The 18,633-nt window shown below is 43.1% G+C and overlaps 1 non-coding gene across 1 annotated transcript; it reads left to right on the forward strand.

The window, feature by feature from the left end:
- Window positions 1-12,941: 12,941 nt before the first annotated feature.
- On the forward strand, window positions 12,942-13,070 carry LOC116757217. The gene has a single exon (XR_004350869.1). It is a non-coding gene; the product is annotated as a small nucleolar RNA SNORA19 (small nucleolar RNA).
- The last annotated feature ends 5,563 nt before the right edge of the window (window positions 13,071-18,633 follow it).

Genomic DNA, 18,633 nt, shown 5'->3' on the forward strand with positions numbered 1-18,633 from the left:
AATAGACGAATAATACAATGGAACAGAATAGAGACAGAAATAGATCCATATAAATATAGCCAACTGATCTTTGACAAAGGACCAAAGACCATACAATAGAGAAAATATAGTCCTTTTGACAAATGGTGCTGTAGGAACTGGATATTCACATGTAAAAAAAATAAAAAATAAAAATAAAACTAGACATTGACTTTTCATCTTTCACAAAAATTTACTCAAAATGGATCATAGACCTAAATGTAAGACACAACTATAAAATTCCTAGAATATAACATAGGAGGAAATCTAGGTGACCTTAGGTTTGGTGATGACTTTTTAGATTCAACACCAAAAGCATAGTCCATGAAAGAAAAATTAATTGATAAGCTGGACTTCAGTAAGAATGAAAACTTCTGATCTGTGAAAACATGGTTAAGAGAATGAAAAGACAAAGTACAGACTGGGAGAAAATGTTTGAAAAATTCATATATGATAAAGGACTGTCACCCAAAATATACAAAGAACACTTAAAACTAAACAATAAGAAATCAAACAACCCAATTAAAAAGTGGGCCAAAGATCTTAACAGGTGGCTCACCAAAGAAGGTAAACAGATGGCAACTAGCATAAGAAAGCATCAGGGAAATGAAAATTAAAACAAGATACTACTAAAATGAGATACATCTCCCAGAATGGCCCAAATCCAAAACACGGACAACACCAAATGCTGGTGAGTATGTGAAGCAACAACAACCCTTGTTCAATGTTGGTGCAAATGCATAATGATGCAGCCGCTTTGGAACACAGCATGCCAGTTTGTTGCAAAGCTAAACATAGTCTTCCCATATGATCCAGTAGTTGCACCCTTTGGTATTTACCCAAATGACTTGAAAATCTATGTCTACACAATAACCTGCAAACAAATTTTTATAGCAATTCTAAAATTTGGTAGCAACCAGAATGTCCTCCAAATAAGCAAATGGATATGCAAATTGTGGTACATCCATACAGCGGAATATTACTCAATAATAAAGAGAAATGAGGTATCAAGCCATGAGAAAACATGGGAGAAACTTAGAGGCATATTGGTAAGTGAGTGAAGTCAGTCTGAAAAGGCCACATGCTCTGATACTAACTACATGACATTTTTGAAAAGGCAAGACTATAGGGATTAAAAAAAAAAAAAAGAGTTTCCAGGGGGAGGAAGGAGAGATGAACAGGGAGAGCACAGTGGATTTTTAGGACAGTAAACTATTCTTTATGATATTATAAATTGTGGATACATGACGTTATTCATTTGCCAAAACCTATGTAACTGTAAAACCCAAAGAGTTAACCCTAATGTAAACTATAGACTTTAGTTAATGATAAATCACTATCTGTTCATCAGTTATAAAAAGAGTATCCCACCAATGCAAGATGTTAATAATAGTGCGAACTAGGAAGAAGGAGGTGTATGGGAGCTCCCTGTACTTTCTGCTCAGTTTTTCTGTAAGCCTAAAATTGATCTAAAAATAAAGACTATTTTTTAAAATAACTAATAATAGCGCTCTTTGCATGATTCTTGTAATCAGATCCAAATGTTGATGTTTTCCAACTCTACTATTTCATCATCATTTTCTTGGTCTAGGTTTCATTAGCTATGGTACAATACCTTCAAGAAAAGGTACTTTGATTTTGCTCTTCTTGCATTCCCCAAATACCTATTAAAAGTCCTGAGGTGGTAAATTCATAGAGTTAAGGCTTAAACCATAATTTAACAATAATGAAAACTTAAAATAAGCTCATATTCTCCTTGGATACAAAAGCACTTTAGTCTTATGCTAGATGAAGTTTTGAGTATCCAATACCCAGTGAATGTATATTCCAGCTCATTGAACCTGAATATCAAAAGGACTGGCTGAATTAATTTGTTCAGGAATGACATTTTTAAGAGAACCCATTGTAAATTCTAAGTCATAAGGACTATCTTGGCACTTCAGACAAGAAAATTCCCTGATATTATGATTGCAGCATTTAATTCCTAAAAGAATGAGCAGAATGTCTTTGTCTTCTTATATTTTTGTGTATCATCTGTGCTGAAGGAAATTCTTAAAAAAATCACATTCAGGAATTGAACAGAGACGACTGAGACTGAAGTCATATTCAGAGGTCATTTGGTTCATCTTGCAAGATTTCCATTGTTATTAAACTCACCAAATGCCTATTAAGTTTAGACCATGACATCACACAGGTTTCCAATCCCCTTTCTTTCCAGGCACAGGCATAGACCACACTTTTCTGCCTTCCTTGTGGTTGAAGTGATCATGTGTAGCCAATGGATTATGAACAATAGTGATATGGTTTACTTCCTGACTTGGCCCATCAAATCCTCCTATAACTGAAGGTCCTCCTGTTTCCTTCTCTTCAAGGTGGAATAAAAGGTTTCCAAGAAGCCTGGACTTTAGGGTCTAACATCCTGAAGAGAAGGGAAGCTCTCTGAGATAAGTTCAACATCCTGGAGGTTATGCTGGTTAAGTGCCCTGGGTGAAAGGAGGAACAGCCCAGGAGAAAGTCAAACAGAAAACAGTGACTCAGCACATCCTTTGGAGACTTCTAATAATGGCAGAGGAAAATTAGCCAAAATTTGCTAAAGGCACTAAAGCCCCAGAAAGAAGGGAAGTGCAGAGAAGTGCAAGGGATTTCCTGATTAAGCTGTAACATAAGAGCCTAATAAGGTTAGCATAAAATAGTGAAAAAGAGAAGGGTAAAAAAATTGAAGGATCTTGTTGGGACACTTGGTGGGCTATACCCTAGCAGTGAGAATAAACCAGAAATAGACCAGGTCTTACAAAGATTGAAAACCAGGCTCAAGAGTGTTCAGTCACCTACTGAGTTGAAATGATTTGCCTCTACTCTAATCACTTGCCAGGGGATAGAGTGAACTATACCTGAAGGAAAATGACATCATCTAGAGTCTCATTAATTTTTGATACACAGTGACTGGCTTTTAATCTAACAGTATGAGGTACAAAAATCCAGACCAAGTGAAAAAGCCAACAATAGGAATATAGCAATGGAAAATATACCAAGAAATATAACCCTAACCCTAGCCCTAATAATAGGGTCAAGAAAATAGATGACAAGTTGCATAATTTCATTAGTCGACTGGAATATAGCAAAATGAATCAAATGGAATTTATAAAAATTTAAAGATACAAAAATGAAATTAAGAACTCAGTAGGTTGGACAAAACTGAAAGTAGGATTGGTGAACTGGAAGATAGGCTAGTAAAATAAACTCTACTTTCCTATCTGTCTACATATTAGTGAGAAAAAAAATGAACATACACTTAAAACAAAAAGAAAACAAAAGAAACCTAAGGAGCACAGTGAAAATATCTAACATACATCTAATTTGAGGGCCAAAAGGGGAGACAGAAAGAATGAGTTAGAAGAAATGTATGGGAGAGTGGATGAGAATTTTCCCAAAACACGAAAGATACACACAACAGATTTAAGAAATGAGATGAGTTTTAGTGTAGTGTTCTCCCATTGTTGCTTGAACAAATTACCCAAAACCAGTGGCTTAAAACAACATGAAATTCTGTAGGTTGGGTTCACGCAGTTCCTCTCCTTAGAGTCTCACAAGGCTGAAAACAAGGTGTTGGCTAGCTTAGTCTCTTATCTAAGTTGGTTAGGTTTTTGGCAGATTTCAGTCCCTTGCAGATATAGAACCCCATTCCTGTGGCTACCAGCTGGGGTTCTCTTTCAACTCTTTAGACCAACTGCATTCCCCATCATACTGCCCCATCCATCTTCAAACAACCAATAGTTTGCTGATCCTCCTAACTCTTTGAATCTCTCTGAGATTGTGCAAGATACTATGTTGCTAAGATTTCTACTACTTCATAACAAGGATGCCCCTTCCTCCAGTTTCCAATAATGTGTTCCTCACTTCCTTCTGAGTCCTCACCTTGAGTATCCTCCAAGTACACATGTCTATGAATAGTCTCTTCACTGAAGTTTAGGCTTTTTCTAAGATGATTGAGAACTTTTTCTAAAGTTCTCCTCATTCACTTCAGCAGGGTCCATATATATGACTCTATTCAAAGTAACCTAGGCTTTCTCCATCATGTTTTTCAAATTCATCCAACTTCCACCTACTGCCTGATTTCAAGCCACTTCCACCACTTTAGGAGATATAGAAGTAGAGGGAATGCCAAGTTCCAGAAATAGTAAAGGCAGGGGACTATGAAGCTCTTAAAAGTTTCCAAGAGCAGCCAATTGTTCCACACCACTCGATGGAGTATTTATTAGGAAGAAAAGGTAGGTTGAGAAGATCTTGCAGAATCTTGAAAACCATTGCAAAGTGTTTGCAACCTCTTCTGCAGGCAACGAAGAGGTGTCAGAAGGTTATTAAGACTAACAAGCAAACAATTTTGGTTAAATTAATAAAAATGAAAAACAGAGTTTTTTGATACAATCCAAATAAAAATATGTAAAATTTCTGAATTTAACAGGCCAAGATGCAAGATGATGTAACAAGAAAATAAGTAACTCTGGGTTTGAGATCTCGCTCAGTACCTATGGGTTTGGCGAACTGAGGCAAATTCCTTAATGTTTCTGAGTCTCATTTTGTTTATCTGTTGTAGTGGGACATCTCTAAATTGGAGGCTCTGGTTGCCTTAGTAGGAATAAACTGCTAAGTTTGTGTGTGTAAGTGCAGGGATAGGCCAAATCAGCCTCAAGAAATGAAACAACCACCAAGCAAGTAAAAGCTAACTAAAGAGTACCTGCTTAAAGTAGGATATTGGTCAAATCCCAAGTCAATGTCTTGACTTAAAAATGAGAGGGGTTTAATGATATGTGCAGGACACCTCTTCTGCCCCACCCAAGTTCTCTCTGTTCCATCTCACTCCAGACATTACCCTTAGGGCAGATGCTACCTGACAGCGTCTTACCTCTGACCTCTCTTTTAGACCTCTCCCTTAGTGCCTTGGGATTCTTCTGGTGTCACAGCTGGGGCCATCTGTGTGTCTCAGCCTCAATGCTTGCACAGCCTGGAGATGTCACAGAATTAACACCTTGGGTCACCCTTCACCAAGAGCGGTCAAGAGTTGACCTGGCAGGATCTGGATTTCTCCTCACTTTGTCAAGCGTGTCTTTCTCAGAATTGCTACACCACCTTGTTTGCAGGATAAGTAAGGGGGTGGAGGAATGGAGACAGGGCATGCAAAAAGTCAAGCACAGTCCTTGGCACACAACAGATATTCAGCAAAGGCCAGCCACTTTGATGGCAAGATTGCAGGCAGCAGTCTGAGGACATGGAGTGACTTGGGAGGGGTTCCAGCTTCTCCTGAAATCCACCCCTTTGCAGTCTCCCTCTCTGCCCAACGAGAAATCTGCCCTGGATGTCAGAACTGAATTTCCTCTGACATTTTCCCTTTTCTTTTCTTCCTATAAATGGGAACTGAAGTATAAAAAGTCATGCACTGCCTACTGCCTTCATCACGGCTTTTTGGAGAAATGTTGGCATTTAAATGCCAGACTGGTGATGTCAGGATGAGGCCAGTGTCAGGTTTGTCTTGGGGTCAGGGGTAAGGGGCAGGGGTCCTCTTTGGTTTCTGATTTAATAAGAAGATTGCTTCCAGCCAAATGCAAGGCCAGCAAGGTCAGTGCTGAACACACACAGCTCCACTGAGGAATAAAGGGGCCAGATGGTTATTACATTGTGTGTGTTTCTTGTAAAAGAAAAAAAAAATTTTAAAGGTGACTATAGCAGAAGTAGTTCATCAAAAGAAAGGCTCAGCTCATGCAGACAACTTGTGGCTTGGCTCTGTACCAGAGGGAAGTTTCCCCCCATGGCGGCTTGGCTGGTGGTGGAGGCCACAGCACTGCCACACTGTGGAAATGGAACTTGCCGCCCTTCAATGAAGCCTCCTATTTTGAGGCTTCAGAAAGGGTAGCTGATGACAGGTGTGCTGGCTGGTGGGCCAGAGTAATGTGGCTCCAACTCCACTCTGCTGCCTCAGAGCTGTAAGACGTGGGCATGTCAATGAATCACTTTAACTTTCATTTTCTCATTTGCAAATATAGACTAGAAATATGCACCCTCTTGTAACAAGGTTACGACAAGATACCTTACCTAAGCCACCTGGTGCACATCAGCTGTTCAGGAAACATTGGATCCATCCTCCTTTAGACCTGGGGTCCACTGAAGGGGTGCTGAGAGTCCTGAAAGAGGTCTCATCCCCTACGTGGAAGATGGATTGGTGAGAAACCCCATAAGCTAAGGTGTGCAGCCCATTTAAGTGATGCTCCAACATTACTTTTTCTGTGGCATTTACTTCAGGAACATCCATCACCCTGGGCACTTTTGTGCTGATGTGGTCCTCCAAGGATAGTCATGGCACTGCCAAGGTAATTCCATGTTAATTAACTGGGCTGTTGTTCCAAAGTGTTAATGGCCAGAACTGTAATTCAATCAAGTAAATAACATTGCAAACAGTTAATAAAAGCAATGAAATTTGTAACTACTGATGAATGTGATTTCATAAATCAGTCAGTGGTCTGTCCCTGCCACACACATATCAGACAATCAGCATTACTAATGCTGCCTGTGAATCTGTTAAGAATTCTTCCTCCATACATTTTTTAAACGAATTTTGTTTCTTTTTGTCTCTTCCCCCCTCATTAACTTTCAACATGTGTTTTTCTTAAGGTTCCACCTTTGGGGAAATAGCATTCTTGCCCACTGACACCACTTGTTGATTCAGTCTTATTATGAGCTGAGACTCCAAACACCACCCAACTTGTTATAATTATTTTAATGCCCTCAGTTTTTCAGTTACAATTTATTTTCCAAATCCAAAAGTAATAGAGTGCTAGGTCCCCGCAGGGTTCTCAGCATGTGGATGAGAACATTAAGTTCTGAGAAGTGGTTACTTTCTCCAGTGTATTTTCAGACTTCAGCAGACCCCTGCCTGCAACCCCTCACTTTGAGCCCCAATCTGCCAACTCTGACCTGGGTCCTGAGGACTCACAGATGAAATGGACACTGCCTCTGCTCTCAGAAAACTCATGCCCATCATTACATCACTGGGCCTGTGTAGCACATGTCCCCCTGCCATCTACAGGTCTCTCTTGGTGCCACACCTGAGTGTGAGGGCTCTGCAAGAAAGAAGATGCATGCCCCCAGCCCCGGTCACCTCTCCTCTGCCTAGCGAGTTTGGTGAGGGAGTCCAGCAGAAGCTGCATTCCTCCACACCAGTCTTTGGGCTGAAGGAGGCATCATGTGGTCTGCACCTTCTACTTCCAAATGAGTCCATGGCACATATTTGAGTAAACTGAAGGGCAGTGAGGGTGTGAGGTGACAAGAGCCAATACTCAGAGAGAGGGTTGGGGGCAGCGTAGGTGCTGGAAAGAGCCCCTGGCAGGGAGGTGAGGGCTCTGGTTCCCACCTTGACTTTGTTATGCTGCTCTCACCTCCTATCCACTCTCTCTTGCTCTCCACATCCGACCCACCACCCACCCACCAACTCACTCAGATGCTCGCCAACACACCCACTGCCCCACCTACTTGCTCACTTGGTTGCTGCCCACTCCAATTCCCTCATGTACTCACCCCTCACCCCTGCACTCACTAACCACCCACCCCGCATATTTAGCTACTCACCCCCCCCTTCTCACCACTTCCACCCATGTAGACCCTCACCCACTCCCACACTCACTAAGCTGCCCACCTGCCCCCTTCCTTCTCACAAAAGGCTGCTGACCTCTGACTCTTTGGGAGCTGTGGGCTTCACTGGGGGAGACAGAGAGGAATCAGTCTCAGTAACTATCTGAGAAGGGCTTCTGGGCCAGTGGGAGAGGAACAGTGACAGCAGCACTGAGAGTAAGTGATGGGGGAGAGCCAGGGGAACAGGAGCAGAGGAGAGAGAAGTGACCAGCCTGGGGCAGGGAGGAGAGGGGCTCTGATCCAAGAGCTGAACCACCAAGTGAGGAAGGACGAGGCTAGGAGACATGAATGGGGCTCCCCGTCTTGAGGAAATGCCTGAGTTTAGAGTAAGGGGATGGGGGTGGTGGGGACGGGACAAGGGGCAGTCTATAGGGGACACCGGGAGCAGCTCCTGCTGGCCTGAGGAGTCTAGGGTCATTAGACGAACTAGGGATCAGGCTGGAGGCAACAGGGAGCGATCAATGTGTTTTTTAGGCAGGAAGGATCCATTGCAGATTTGATGACACAATCAGGGCTTTTACCTCATCAGTCTGTGGTCTCCCAGACCCTTCGAATGACCCCACTTTGGAAATCTCTAAGGTTGGTGGGAGAACGGGACACAAGAGGGGTTGAAGGATATCCTCATAAATGACTGCTGAGCTGTCACAGAACAGAAGAGAGACTCTTGGCTCCCTGCTCCAAGATGGATTGGCCTTTGGCCCCAGAAGATGAGCACTTAGCATCTGTGGTCTGTGCACATGTGAGCCCCACCTCCGCCAGAGACAAAGGCTCTGATGCAGCTTCTCAAGTGACTGCACAGCTATCTTGGCTGGTACTATTCATTACCCAGTGATACAATGCTGGAGAGTTTGATACACAAACTCTCTGAACAGAACTGTGGCTGGTCATGTATCATGCAAGGAATCTCCAGGTAAGAGAGGACTCCAATTCGCTCCCTGCCCTTGTCCCTCTGCTCAGCTGGAGCACTGCTGTCTTGTCATCTGTCCTTGCCATACCTTAGTCCAGTAAAGGCCGCAAGAAATCTGACTAGATCAAGTGAGGGCAATTCCTTCACTATAGGGTCTTCCCCATGCCTAATGACAGAGACTTAAAGTCCAGGTGTGGAATGAGACAATTCTCAAGCTGATAAAAAGTTTTTCATCCATAGTCCCAAAGAGTTCCAGTTGCCCAGCCACAGAGATGTGGGCCCTGAAGCTTCTTGGAGCGAATTTCTCTAACCCTTCCCTGAACAGGCACAAGGTTTGGGGGCCATTGTCTTTTCTCATTCCATAACCATCATACTGGAGATAACTTTCCAAGGTGGGTACATTATAATGATTTAGAAAGTTAAGAAAATATTAATTACACATAGATGCTCACACATAAACAATTCACACACAGACACAGTGAGGCTGTGGCTACTCAAAATTCTTGCTCCCTTTAGTAGAACGTGTTCCAGGGATTTTCATTCCACATTCACTGACTTCCTGCCTTGTGGTCCCAAGAGACACACAGCTGTAAATCACAAACCCTGCCCTCGAGTTATCTCCCTCAGTTCACTGAAGGAGGCCATTGGAATAATAATTAAAATATAGTTGGACAATCTATAACAGTGATTAACAAAAACAACATCACAGAGAAGGGCACCTGCCTCAGCTTGGGAGCCATATAAGGCTTCACAAAGGGTTTATATGTGAGCTGGGTTTTGAAGAATGAGGTAGAGAAAAGATAAGGGACTCTCTAGAAAGTAGAGGAGATTAGTGCAAAGGCATAGAGATTTTCAAGGGGTTTTCACATCTGTAATTCATCCCACATGTCCAGGTCTAAAGGGAAGGATGGGGAGTGGTGGAGGATGAGAGGGAATGCCATGGGGGCCTAGCCTCTAGGGAGTTTGGACCAGAGCCTAAAGCTATAGGGGTTCCCTAAAGGGTTTTGAGAAGATGAAAGACAAGATCAGATTTGCATTAAAAAAAATTAAAAACTGTTCTTGCTGCAGAATGGAGAATAGATTGGAAGGGAACATGACTAATAGAGATACTTTCTAGCTAAGAGATGATAACTGATTAGCAATAAGGACAAAAGATGTAACCAAAGGTATCAAGGGGGTGGGATTGACAGGGCCAGTTTTCCCATCAGATGGGGAGAGTAAGTGTTAGAGGAAAGATCAACACTTTCAGGATGCTGGAATGAGGCAGCCTTCACAAGAGAGTTTTTGTTCAGTTGAGTCTGTGGTATTTCTTGTACTCTCAGGTAGAGAAGGGCAAAGGGCAGTAGGCTCCAGGAGTCAGGGCTCAGGTCTTTTAATTGGCAAACCTTATTCTTTGTTTTAAGCAAAATTTTATCTTATTTTAAGTAATATATTTTTATTGAAGAATACAGTTGACCCTTGAACAATATGGGGGTTATGGGTGCCAACCCTCCAAGCAGTGGAAAATAGTGGTGGCACAGACATTCCCTCCTATTTTTATATGTGCTTAGTGAGGCTAAGAGCTAAAATAAAATGCAGAAGAGGTAAATGCATGTATTCCCACTGCCATCTTTGCTAAAATGTCTTCCATCAGTCAGCAAAAACTTGGCTGTGAATTTTAAAATCTTAGAAATTACCTGCTGGGGCAAAGACGTACCTTAGTGCTCATAGTATCTAGGCCTCCTTTCCTGACCAGGCACATGCATGGCTACAGTCACAGCTCTCTGCAGTGTGAATGAAGGGGAGCCATAGACTAGGTCTCATCAATGGAATATGAGCATTAGGCACAGGTGTCATTTCTGGGCTGAAGCAGTTAAAGCAGCCCCAAAGAGCCACCTACATTCCAGAGTGCGGTTTGCAGGAGTGAGATGTAAACTTACACTGTGTAAGTCTGAGGTCTGGTGGTTGTTGGTTACTACAGCATGATCTAGCCTATCCGGAATCAAATGGGTTTATTCTCAAAACTTTAGTCTTAGTGTTTCCTGGGTTTCTCTTTGCTTTGAAATGAAGATAAAACAGGCAGGAGAATCAGAAGTAAGTAGGTGTCCAAACCTGAGAAATTATAAATTTGCAGCTAGCATCATACCACCCCAAGAGGGAAAAAAGACAATAAAATATTTTCAGGAGGAGTTTCAGGAGCCACCTTTCCCAAAGTTCTAAGACCCAATCCAGATTCCCTTCATGAGGTAAGTTTAAAGTGTGTTAAAGCTGTTCTGACATATTTTGATACAAAAACTACATTAGGGATGGTTAAGACTAGCTAGAAATTAGTGGAAAGAGAGCCTGATTTTATGTCGGTGTTTGAAGTCATTTGGGATTTGTTCCAGTTAATCAAGCTCATGAAATGGGGAAAAGCTCCAACCCCGCCAAAATTCCTGAGGAAAGCTCACCCTCGTCTGCAGTCACTGACTCCTAGGAAGCACTAGGTAGCCTCTGTAGTACTATTTCCCCAAAATCAGATCTTGGGGCTTACTGCACCCACCAGAAACGATAAGCCTAGACCTGGGAAGATTCCCTGACATTGATGTTGGGGGATCACAGGAGGCAGTGAAAAGAGAATCTGATCAAGAGACCTGAATTGTAGCCCTGCCTCTGCCAAAAACCACCTATGGGAATTTGAGCAGATCTTCCTTTTCCACCCTGAGCTTCAGTTTTCTTACTGAAAATCTCTTCTAGCCTGCAAACCCTAAGTATTCTGAGACGGGTTACTCTGTAGCAGTGGTTTACTTCTTGGCCAGCACACAGGCATTTAAGCTAATGGAATACTTCTGCTCAAGGAATCAGCTTCCTAGCTATTTGTTTATTTAATTTACTTATGCACAAACTGTGCAGGACTGCCTGAATAGTGGCCTGGCATGCAACACACACGCAAGATCAGAGACGGCAGCCCTTTTGTGATGAGAGGTCGATTGGCCTTGCCCATGGCCCGCCAACCCCACTCTGGCTGCCTTTTTGTCAGCTCTCTCTTTATACTCATTCTGTTTCCAAATTCTCTGCTTTTCAAGCCTGCAGTATTTTATCTTGTGCACAGAACGTGTATAAAACGTGAACTAATTAAATTAGAAATCATTAATGGGAAACTAACAGAGGAAACCACTGTAGTTTAGAGATGTTATAGCCACTGAATCAATAACACTCTTCTCCCACATGACCCACATTCACAGGATGCCTTCCATCCCACTATCCTTGTTCTCTATCCTGAAACTGCAGGTCTGAGTATCCTTCTCATTCTTCTCATGAGGGCTCCCTCCAGTTGTCTTCAGATCTGGAGGCACTGTTTTATAGGAAGGAGTGATCATGAAAAGAATTGGTTGTGTAACAAGAGGCAGTCATCAACAGACATTTCTTTTTTAGGGGTATGAAATTAAGTGGTGGGAAGTAGAATTTCCTTGAAAATCCCCAAAAGGTCATTTTGAGGGTTTTCTTCCAAACATTTCTTTTCCAAGTCTCTGTATCAATAGTATGAATGAACTAATGAAAGAAATATTAATTACAATAAGGGTAGCCCTGTGCCATCAAGAGACTGGCATTCCGGCAGCTCTGCAGGCAAGAACATAGACTCACAGCAAGTATACATGGAAAGACACTGACCAATAACGTGAGGAAGAGGGGCCCAGCCCAGCGAGCAGAGCGTGAAATCCAGAGCACATAAGAGTGTAGCTTCATCCTCGCTCTGTCACTCATGCACTAGATGCTCTGAGCTGCTTTACTGATCTGTGCATTAACAAATTCATCTGTAAGTCACAGACTTAGAGAAAGAACTTACGGCTAGCAGAGGGGGAAGGGAGGCGGGGAGAGATAGTTAGGGAGTTTGGGATTGAAGTGTACACACTCTTCTATATTTAAAATGGATAACCAACAAGGACCTACTGTATAGCACAGGGAACTCTGCTCAATATTATGTAACAACCCAAATGGGAAAATAATTTGAAGAAGAATAGGTACATGTATATGTATAACTGAATCACTTTGATGCGCAAGTGAAACTAACACAACATTGTTAACCACCTATAGTCCAATATAAAATAAAAAGTTGAAAAAAAAACACAAATTCATCTGTAAAAGGGCTGAGTGGTTGTTATGAGGCTTAAACAAATTGATATATGTAAGTGCGTACATGCCTGACATACATACATGCTAGATTATCCAGGGCAACTGTGGTTGAAGAAAGTCACACAACTGGCAGTAGGATGTGATGGTCTGTAATGGTGACCCAAAAAATAAAGGTGAAATGGTATTTTTGCTAGTTGTTAAATTGGTATGTTTTAGAGGCATTCACTTAAATAATCTCTTTGTCATGAACATTTTACTGACTTGCTTTCCCTTGCATGTATGAGCAGTGTTATTTCTTATGTGCTATACAAAAGTTGAAGGTTAATTAGCAGTATAACTAAATAGTAACACTGCTAGTCTCCTTCACACAAATTAAAAAAAAAATCTTCTCTTTGTAAGGCTATGGGGTTACCACAGAGAGTGAAGGTTGGGTCTTGCCCCCTAAATCACATCGGAGATGATTTGTGAGGAGTTTAAGGACTCTCCACAGACCTTACAAAGACCTATGACACAAGGACACTCAAATGTGAGACCAAGAGAGAGGCTGGAGTTGGAGGGTTCTGAAGGGTATGAAGGACAAGGATCTTGGGGAGCAAGAGAAGCTCAGAGACTGCACCCCAAACCCTGAACCTGGCCTGCTGCTCCAGAGACAAGGAGACCTGAGGACCAGGACTGCTTCATTCCTTGTTTTTTCTAAACATGAAGAACCCAGCTGGGACCAAGCAGTGTGATGATGGTCTAATCTGACTTGTATTGGTCTCTGTGGCTAAAGAATCGATATGGGCGTCAACCATGCATAAAGCAGCTTCTAACCCACACCATTTCCTCTGTGCTACAAGGGAGCCTTCAGAGGGAGGTTTCCAAGTGTGGATGTCAGTTACTGTCACTCATGTCATCAAGGAAATGGTCTTGAGCAGACTGAAATGACCTCCTGTTGACCTTGGATCCCACCTTTACTTGCTATGGTTTGATGCCAAACAGAGAACACAACCAGGCTTTATCTGTGCAGGCTTAACAAATATGGGTCTGTGGTTGTTAGCCTTTCACTTTAGGTGTTGAGCAAAAGCTATCATTCTTTTCCCTCCTGAGCATCTTCTCTATTGCAGGCACTCAGTTAGGTGTAGAGGTCACAGAGATGTACTCCGTCCCAGAATATGTGGCAGCTAACAGAGATGCACACAAAAAGTAGACCAGAGAAGGAAAATGACAATGCCAGCAGCTAGTCCCTGTTTCCACTAGAAAGCAAGCTCCACCTGCAGTGGCTCCCGACCCCTGCATGCTTCCATCACCGACACTGCCAGCCCCTCAGGCTCTGGTAGCAGCTCTTCCCCTTCCCCTCCCCCATTCCTCCCCTCCCTTCTTCTGCCCTCCCTACCATCTAATCTGCTCTCTTCCCTTACTTTTCCTTCCCTCCTGCCTTCTCTTACCCTTTTATATTGTTCTTCCTTTTCTGCCCTTCTTTTCTTTCTGCCTTTCACATTTTTGATAGACACAACTCACACTCAAATTTTCCACTGTCATGGAGCATTTTAAAAGAACTTCTATTAAAGAAATGTCTTCTTGAACTTAGAAAACAAATGGGGAGGTCAAGTCCTCTTTTCCCTATTCCTTCCTTTCTTCTCATTCTCTCTCTCTTCTCCCCCTTCCCCTCTGCCCCTCTCCCTCCCTCTTTTTTTCTGTCTCTCTCCTTGGAACAAGGCTGGCCATCTTGCCTTCAGTTCACTTCTCTCTGCGGCACTGTGGAACCATCGGTCATCTCTTTGGGATTAGGGTCCACTAAAGGGCAGGCTTGAGCAGTGAGAGCAAGAAACCTCATAAGAGTCTTAGGTCACGTGATCCAGCCAGTCCTGGATGAGACCCCACACAGGGCATTTGGAACCAGGTCGTGATTAGCTCACCACTGCTCTTCCTTGGGTCTTTGTGTTTTGAGGACACCTCTCTATTGAGAGTTTCAGGAAAAGTGTCAATAAAACCTGAATCCTGCTGGAACAACGTCCTATTGCTTAAAATATTCACCCCAATTCCCTAACAGAATTGAGGGTGACAAGGGGCATCACAGACACATAGGAAGGGAGAGCACATGGTACTCAAAGAGTTGCTTCTCTTCACATCTACCGAGAACAAAGCAAGTAAGAAGGGGTGTGGCTTACAGGGAGGCTTTGGACTTAGTCTCTAGTGCATCTAGTTTATGATGAGACATGGGTGCATGCTGCTGAGGAGTGGTAGTCAGAGGCAACTGACCCAGGAGAGAGAATATCTTAGTGATTGCAAGAGAGTGGGAGAAACTCATTGTTTCTCTGATTCTTGATTCCCTCATCTACAAAACTGGAGACAAGCAGACAGTGTATAACTTTTTTCCGTAGATTTTGTGTACTCAATATCAAAGTCTTCCTTCCATTGCAAAATAGATAGACTACAGTATGAGAACATTAGAAAGAATACTCAGAGAGCTGCAGGAGGTCAGTGAACAGAAAATGTGACATTTGGAATGACTTATTTAACAAGTTGCTGGCAGAATGAACTGGGATGGGAGCAACTGCCCTCAGGAAGTGAGACGTAAGAAAGGGGAAGAGTACATCCACATCCAAGTTGGGCTCACTGTCTGCAAGTCTGTAAAATCTATGGGTAAAGAAAATTTGGAGAAAATATTTTATAAACAGAAAACTCCCAAATATTGATTAATTATCTTTTATAAACGTAGGAAACATAGAGGCTTGGCCTGGTAAACTCCAAGAGTGGAGAAGACTGAGACAGTCTAGACATTGAAATAGGATCCCATCATAGAGTGGGGTTGGTGGTAGGGTCAGAGCCCGCTGCAGATGCCAAGAGGGTGTCTGACCCTCTACAGGGGACCTGTGAGGACACCAGAGCAGGGGCAGCACAGAGGGGTCCGTAGCAGGGCCACTGAGATCTTCCTCACCCTCTCCTTCAACAGAACCCACATCAATGTCCTCATAATTCTCCTCAAGGGCAGTCGTGTCCTCACGGGGCTCAGAAAACTCTCCTTCCTCATATTCTCACTCATGGACCAGTGAATAGAGGCACTTATGGGAGCAGTGGAAAGACTCAGAGTTCCAAGAAAGCAGCTCCCCAGGAAGGTTTCCATCAACCCTGGTGGATGCTCTGACCTGTGGGGAGCACTGTACCCCAAATCAGGACATTGGTGAGAGGGGGAGGTCTTCAAACACAGTCAGTGAAGCCAGGTTAGGGCGTCGGGATGGGGACCCAAGGCCAGTCCAGATACAGAGGAAAGCGGAAGGAACCAGCATGTGTTCGTGGGCATTACATAGTGCACTCCAAATAGCACACGGGCTGCCCCGCCAACCTTTGCTTATGAAATCCTCACACAAACCAAAGAGTACTGATGTACAACTTAGTTTTCACTTGAAGTAACTGGGCTCAGAGTTAACAAGCACCTGAGATCACCATGAGGACTTGAAGTCAGGTGCAAACTCTGTTTGGGCTCCCAAGTGTGTGCCCCTGATCCAGCACTCCTGTAGTCCCCTGTGCCTACTGACCAGGTTGCTTCTGGAGCCTGATGAGGGAAGAGACTTCGAGGAAGGCTTGAACAGTGGGAGCCAGGAGGCTTGTTACCTGCCGTCATGGGAGAGAGAATACCAACACACCTGAAAACAGCTGCAGACAACAGAGGCCCGTCTAGAATTAAACCTCCAAACCACACTCTGTGTTGCAGCTCCAGCATGCTGTTGCAGGTCTGCTGGCTCACCCGTTGGCATGGGGATGCAGCCAGCTCCCCAGCCCCTGCAAGCTCTCCTCCTGGGGCTGCTCCCATTCCTGTGGCCACAAGTGGGCCGGCAGCAACACTAGCTCCTGTGAAGTCTCCTCACTCAGCTTCTTGGACACCTGGGCCAGATCCACATGTAGCTCCATAAATAAGGGCACCAGCTATTCTGTAGGACACCCCCATCATTGCAGGTGGCTTCCAGGTCATCCTCATCGGTTCCAGCTGCTCCTTGCAGGTTTCTGTTCATCCTTGCTCTCTTCCACCAAGAGAGTCATGCATAGTTACTATAAAGATTTTAAAATATATCATGCAAATGAAGACTTAACCTAATGTCTAGCACGTAGTAGGTCCTCAATAATGGTAGCTATCACCGTGTCATTAGGAAACTGGATTAGTTTTAGGAGCGGTTTCCACATGGATGGAAATACTTCATAGATTTTAGAATCTGAATGTAAGATCAAAGACTCTGCACTGCAATTCCCATGATGAGGGGTTTAATTATGAACAATGGGAAGGACAATGCATCTGGATTGTTTACAGACAGCTAGTGACCTGACATGCTAAATATAGCTACAGCTTCCTAACTGAAAGTCAATCTGCTCTGTGGAAACAGACCGAAAGCACCACTGCTGGGCAACGTTGGTAAGAACAGTTGGAGCAAACGTTTTCCTCCTAGCCACTGAGTGACAAATCACAGCTGTCAATGAATAAAACATTCAGGCTCAGCAATCAAGCAATAGGTTTTTAAGGAGCCTTCCCATTTATCAGGTTAGCTATTGATTACCTGTGAAAAGTCATTGCATCAGAGGACTAATGAATGGGAGACCTGAGCTCCAACACGCAAGGTGAACAGGTTTGTAAGTTTGCCTCCAAGAACTTGATAATATTTAGAGCTGCCCCCAAGTATTAAGGAACTTATCACAAATATAAGCACATGCCATTGGATTTCTGATTACCAATAACAGGTGTATAAAGCAAGGAACAGACAAATACTGACTAAAGGAACCTAAGCCAGTCGCTCACAAAGCATTTCCCAGAGCCCTAGGACACTGATGGAAACACGATATTGCTTTTGTGTTAATAATAGGGGGTGAGTCTGAGTCCGCAGTTATGAATGCACATCTGAGGTGTTCCCCAAATCCTAGACAAGCTAGATATTGTTTTGTTCAATTTCCCTTCCTCTTCTTTGTGGTTTTTTTTTTTTCTTTTTTGGAAACAAGATTTTACTTATTTGAGGTGCTCAGTGAGTGGTCAATGTTTAACGACTGGCTCTCAGAGGAAAAACGGCCTTTGTTTTGTAGTGTTTGCAATGTGTGTGAAATAAGTACTTACCCTATACATGATTTCAAGCTGTCAGTGAGACATCACTGACCACAGAATTGGGAAGAAATGCTAGTGGAGGGCTCTGGTGAGTCAGCCTGAGCTGACCCTAGCACACCACAGTGCACCCAGGATCAGCACCCTTCCAACACCGTCTTGGCTGTATTGTCTCTGCTTTTGTGCTGGGAGTCACTCTTATCTCCAAATTAGAAGGTGGGTGACTAGGACTCCTACCTTTCATGAATTTCACATTCATACCACACCTTCTGCCAAGAAACCTTATTCTGTGTCATTTGTAACAGAGATTCAGAAAATATCAAAATGAAATAAATTGTCTCAGCCAGGAAGTTTTGAACTATAAAAATGGGGATGTACAAAACTTAACTTGGCATTCTGAGATCAAAACATAGTTATAGTCTTTCTTAGGTCAAAATAACGTAGATTATTGGATGACTGTTCTTCTGTATTAAGCATGGAGGATACAACGTGTGTGTGTGCTTAATGGAGGTCATCATCCTCTTTGTACTCACATCGTGAGGACTTCTCCTATATAAACCTAAATCCAGCTTTCTCACAGCTAGTCTTCTCCGGAAAAACATATCAACCCAAGGTTTAGATGTTTTTATTGTTAATGATGAATGCTCTAAAGTAGTGCTCTAAATTATCCCTATCCTGGAGTTATCATTTTTTGAGATAGAAATGAGGCACTGAGATGCAGTACCTAAAGAAATAATATAGCACAGTAGTCAAAAGTGCAGGCTATGCAGTCAGAATTGAATGTGAATACTGGACCCACTGCTTACCAGTCCTTGGGCAATTACTTCATTGCATCAGTTCTCTCATCTGTGAAATGGAGATGAATTTAGTACTT

The sequence above is a fragment of the Phocoena sinus genome, chromosome 7, assembly GCF_008692025.1.
Source record: "Phocoena sinus isolate mPhoSin1 chromosome 7, mPhoSin1.pri, whole genome shotgun sequence".
In the NCBI taxonomy this organism is placed as follows: domain Eukaryota; kingdom Metazoa; phylum Chordata; class Mammalia; order Artiodactyla; family Phocoenidae; genus Phocoena; species Phocoena sinus.